Source organism: Pongo abelii, chromosome 1 (assembly GCF_028885655.2).
Source record: "Pongo abelii isolate AG06213 chromosome 1, NHGRI_mPonAbe1-v2.0_pri, whole genome shotgun sequence".
Taxonomy (NCBI): Eukaryota; Metazoa; Chordata; class Mammalia; order Primates; family Hominidae; genus Pongo; species Pongo abelii.
The window spans coordinates 78,956,495-78,962,569 of record NC_071985.2 but is presented as its reverse complement, the minus strand read 5'-3'; positions in this window follow the sequence as shown (position 1 = coordinate 78,962,569).

Genomic DNA, 6,075 nt, shown 5'->3' with positions numbered 1-6,075 from the left:
ACAATTAGGAAAAGGAAAATATTTAAAATTGTATACAACATTTATGATAAATCTGAGCTTCAAAGATAAAAATATAAAGAAAGTAACAATAGAAAAAGAAGAAAGCGTTAGGTAAAAATGTGATCTTCTTCCTTTCTTCCATTTCTATATCCCCCATATGTGTGTATGTGAGTGTGTATATATATAGAGAGAGAGATATAGATATATAGATATATATCATATTGAAAGGAAAGCAATATGAAAGCAGTCCCATGGTTATTGCAGTACTATTCACAATGGCCAAACCTAAGTGTTTGTCAATGGACAAATGGATACACATTTTCTTTATCCATGTACAAAGAAATGATAAATGGTTGAGGTGATAGATATGCTAGTTACCCTGATTTGATCACTATTCATGACATACATGCATCAAAATGTCACACTGTGCCCCATAAATTGTACAATTACTATGTGTCCATTCAAAATAATAAATGCAATAAAAAGATATTATAGGTCAGTGGTTCTCAACACAACATAATTTGGTGCAATGCCCTCTTTTAATAGCTAGAATTTTGTAACACTTTATCTACAGTCCTGAAGTAAAATATACAAATGTGTTAAATGTGTATGTGTGTGTGTGTGTGTGTGTGTGTCACTGTAGCCCCACTTGTAATGTATAGAATATTTTCAAGTTGTGCAACTGTAAGTACACATCCAAGAGGGGCTTGTGTCAAATCATTTTGCAGGACTTCACAGAGCTTCTAATAACTAGAACTCCTCAATCATGCAACAACAAAAACTCACCCTGAAAATTCCAAAAATACCCTAAATCAAGTGAAGTACCCCTAATGAGATTCACTATAAAATGAATGAAAAATCTAAGTCTCAGAGATTATGATCCAAGAACACTAATCTAAAAAGGGTAGAGTTTGAACCCAAAGCCATATCTCATGATATGTAATCTAGTAAATTTGTTTAGAATGTCGCAACTGCCTCCTAATTTAGAGTGGTTTTTCAGGGTGACATTTAAACCTTTGTGTCTGTCCAACGTCTGTTGACTTTTAGAGACACAGAAATCATGCAGCACATAGTTCCATTCACTACAAAGTGATGGACAATCTAACTTGCTGACATTGATATATGATGCTAGCCCCATATAACCAGCCCTTTTGGTTGAAATCCAGAAGGGATTGAGAATAGATGACAGGGTTCAAATTTATTTATTTAAATTGTCTGCATAAGAATTTATAAAATTTCCAGATTTGCACATACCATTGCCTCCTTGATATCTTTTCTTGCATGTGCATAGGCATCCCACACATAAACTACTACATTTACCTCTCAGTTTTCCCCACCACCAACATTCCCATATGGATCCCAAACATGTTCTTTCCTCAATCTTACTCATCCTGGTAATGAGACCTCTAAATACCTCATTTCTCAAGCCACAAAACTAGGCATAATCCTCAATTCCTTTAGCTGCCTCCTGTATTCATTAGCCAGGGATGCCATAAGAAAGTACCACAGACTGGGTGGCTTAAACAATAAAAATTTATTTTCTCACAATTCCTGAGTCTAGAAATCCAAGATCAGGGTGTCAACAATATTGGTTTCTTCTGAAGCCTCTCTCGTTGGTTTGTAGATAACTTCTTCTGTGTCTTCACACAGTCTTCTTCTGTACATGCCTGTGACCGAATCTCCTCTTCTCATGAAGAAACCTGTTATATTGGATTAGGGACCACCCTATGACCTCATTTTAACTTAATAGCCTTTTTAAGAATGTTGTCTTCAAATATAGTAACATTCTGAGGTACTAGGGGTTAGAACTTCAATATATAAATTTGAGGGTGACACAAGTCAGTCCATAACATCTCACCATTCCCCTACCTACAGCACCAGCAAATGTTCTCACTTCTGTCTACCTCCACAGCCTCCACTCAGGTCAAAGCCACCATTAACTCTTACCCATTATTCTAAGAGCCTCCTTCTTGATTCTATTCTTGCATCTTAACATTCCATTTTGTATGCAGCAGCAACAGTAAACTTTTTCAAACACAAATAGGATCTTGTCACCCTTCTTGCTATGTCATGTAAGGACATGCTTCCAATTCCTTGCATGCTGCTGGCTAATCTTAAGACATAGGAGGGAAGCACCCATAATCCAGAAACTCAGCTCTCTATTGACAGTTCTCTTGGGTTAAGATAATAGTATTTAACAAAAGAAGTTCTGTCCACCCTCTTATAATTCTGAGATGGTACCTACACTGCTTAAGCCTTTTCCTACAGATATTTATACCTGCTGTATTTAAAACTTCTTTTCATAGGCTTGGTTACCAGATTTAAGTATGAATAAATCCCTGAAAATAGAAAGCTTTCTAAGTTGGGAACATAAGTTTGTTAGGATAATTGCCCATCTCTGATTGCCAAAAGGATTAAGTTGTAATATTAGTCTCCACATGGAAATGTATAGCCTCTTGTTTGTTGTGTAATGGTGTAGTTATCCAACAAGTAGAAATTTCAATTCTCTCTGTTAAGTTCATGCCACAGGTTTGTAGAAAGGCACTTCCTGATGTTGGGAAAAACTATGGAGGCAATGAGATTTACTGTGAAGTTACCAGCTTTCTCTTTCTGCTTTTGTGCCCCTTAGAATATTTTCATGTCACTCAAATAGCCACTGCCTTCACATTTATTCTGCTTTCACACTAATCTCATTGAAGGATCTGTAATTTGCTCCCACTAATAATGTTTTCCCGTTAAGAAAACAGCTGAAAATGTCACCTTTCTTGAAGGGAGTACATTTCAACATCTCATATAAGTGATTACTACTTTAATTATTGATGTATGAGAATCTGGTACCTCAACTGTAGGCCAGTGTGAAAAGGAACAAAGTCCAAAATCATGCATATCACAGGCTTATGCAACTTATCTGACCACGATAGAAAGGTGGAAAGTGGTCAAAATTCCAGTGTCCAACTTGATTCAATTTATAGCTGGCATCCAAGGGGACAAGATAGTGAGTTTCTTGGTTTCTCAGTCATAGCTACAATGAGGACAAGATGAGTTCCTCAATTGTAACAAGAGTCAAAATCTTACAAATGGTTCCAGAAGACCAATGTCATTCTAGATAGCCCACACATTGGTGGAATAAGACTCCAGCCAGAAGTAAATGACATGAGGAAAAGATTTAGCTCCTAATTACAGGTAAGGGATACTCCTAAGAACCAGACAGAATACCAGAGTCCCAATCAAGTGGCCTGGATATCAGAATAAGGCTCCAATAAGTCAAGTCATAGAGCATGGGTATATTCTCTAAGAACGGTCCTCCAAGGAGCAAATGACAACATACGACTAAACATGCAAGGAATTGATCAGGAGAATACCTGTGAAAGATAATAGGAAAGGAGCTGGAAAAGACAGGGAGAGCTGTCAGACAGGGATGCAAGTATGACCCCAAGCAAAGAAGTGAGGAGAAGAGAGTTGGGTGAAAACGTTCCAGACTGCCAAGCAGTCTAGGAATGGTTTGGCAAAGCTGTAGGGGAATGCCTGAACAAAGTTGGGCATCAGAAGAGCCCTGTGTCTATAAGGAAGAGGCCTGCCTAGGTATCTGTGCCATACTCAGTCATTGGCTGGGAATAGCCTGAACAAGTACAGCCTCAGTTCAAAGGCAGCATTCAATGAGCAGCTTGGGTCCATTAGTCAATTATGCTCCCTGTAGTTTGGGTCCATTGGTCAATTATGCTCCCTGTAGTTGGAGATCTGCAACTTCTCATGACCACCAGAAGGAGGCAGCCCAGTAGGATTTACCAAAGGATTGGTGAGGGAACAGGTGCAGAGTTTATACTAGATACCAATATTACCAAAGGAAAACTAATTCCAGGCCCTGCAGCTGACCATTGTTCACCTTCCACCTTGGTTTGGATTGGCTTAGTGATCAGGAACAGCAAACTCAGCAGACTGAAATTTCTCTGTGTTTAGGTGAAAATGTGCTTCTGTGTGAAGGCACAACTGGCAATTATTAAACCTCCTCTCAGAAGCTTGAGTAAATTAAAGAGGGGTTCTCAGCTATGAATTTCAGCTCAGAGCCTTCGAAGATAAATGTTAAACTTTTGAAAATTTTCCAGCAAGAAAATGGCAAATGGTTATCTAAATTTCACTGTGTCATTTGCATCCTGTCAGATAACACAACTCCTGTCAGTGTTTTATGTTGTTCCCCCGCCTTTTTTCAAGCAGTTTTCTTCCTGTGGAACATAAAACAGACAGATAATAGTGGGGGTCACATGATCTGCTTATTTTTAGACTGCTGCTCTACTGCAAATAGCTTTCCAGTGCCACTGTGTCTCAGCCCATACGTGCTGCCATAAAGGAATATCTGAGGCTGGATAATTTATAGAGAAAAAAAGGTTTGTTTGGCTCATGGTTCTGCAGGCTGTACAAAAGCATTGCACTAGCATCTGCTTCTGATGAGGGCCTCAGGCTGCTTCCACTCATGATGGAAGGGAAAGGGGAACTGATGTGTGCAGAAATTATATGGTAAGGCAGGAAGCAGTAGAGAGAGGAGGAGGCATCAGACTCTTTTTAACAACCAATTCTCACAGAACTAAGAGTGAGAACTCACTCCTGTGAGGATGACACCAAGTAGTTCATGAGAGGTCCACCCTCAAGATCCAAATACCTCCCACCAGGACCCACCTCCAACATTGGGATCAAATGTCAACCTGAGACTTGACAGGGCCAAGCAAAGTATATCCAAATCATAGCACGGTTTTTCAGCTCCAGAATAATTATCATGTTTTCCAGTGCAAAAGTTTCCATAAAAATGATAATAGTAAACGGCAAACAGAATTCATGCATTCTACCAACAGTTTTTGTACTAGTTATGTACTAGGGTATATTCTAGGACCTAGAGATTTAACAGGAAATTATATTAAAATAATCCCACTTTTAAAAAAGTCACATTCTATCAGGGGAGAATAGTCTATATAAAAATACACAGGCCAAACACAGTGGCTCACGCCTATAATCCCAGCACTTTGGGAGGCCGAGACAGGTGAATCACGAGGTCAAGAGAGCAAGACCATCCTGGCCAACATGGTGAAACCTTGTCTCTACTAAAAATACAAAAATTAGCCAAGTGTGGTGGCGGGCGCCCCTAGTCCCAGCTATTCGGTTGGCTGAGGCAGGAGAATTGCTTGAACACGGGAGGCAGAGGTTGCAGTGAGCTGAGATCATGCCACTGCACTCCAGCCTGGCAACAGAGCAAGACTCCATCTCAAAAAAAAAAATAAAATTAAAATTAATAGAGAAGAACATATCATGACATAGAATAATAGAAAACAAATGGCCTTAAAAGTTGTCTAGTCCAGTCCTCTAGTTGTAAACCAAAGCGACCCAGGAAACATGTGAGGCCAATGGTTACCAACTCCCTTTGAGTCCCAGGTGTACTTTTTCTTAAGCTACTGAAACTATATTGCTTACAGTGTATCAGCCCCAAACCTCATGGATTTCTAGTCAATTTATCAATATTCTGAAGTTCTATATTTCCCTAATCTCTAGTGCAGAAATCCAGCTGCAATTCCTTCTATTTTATCCCAGTAAGATCTCATTCTAAATCAGCAGAATGCTCCTTTTTGGCATCTTCAATGCTTGTTCCCACCCCACTGTGCCTTCAACCAATTCATTTCATCATTTCTTCTCTCTCTCTCTCATTTTTATGCTATCCGTACCCAGACTCAATATTTCAGCCTCATTCTCTCTTCCCCTGGCTTGAATCCCCACTTGCAATCTAAGGATAGGTTCTATAAAGTCTACTTTCTACATGTCTTTTGCCTCTTTCCATCTTATAGTTCCCACTCTGGCAAATTAGATCTGGCTATCATTATTTTTTTTAATTTTGATATAGTATTATTTGTCTATTTTGCTTTTGCTGCCTGGTTTTTGTTTTTTTTTTTAATTTTTTGTTCATGTTTTGTTTTGGTTTTTTTAAAGGCAGGTTTTTGTTACGTTGTCCGGGCTGGCCTGGAACTCCTGGGCTCAAGCAGTCCTCCCATCTGAGCCTCCCGTGTACATGGAACATACCACCCCACTCCCAGCTAT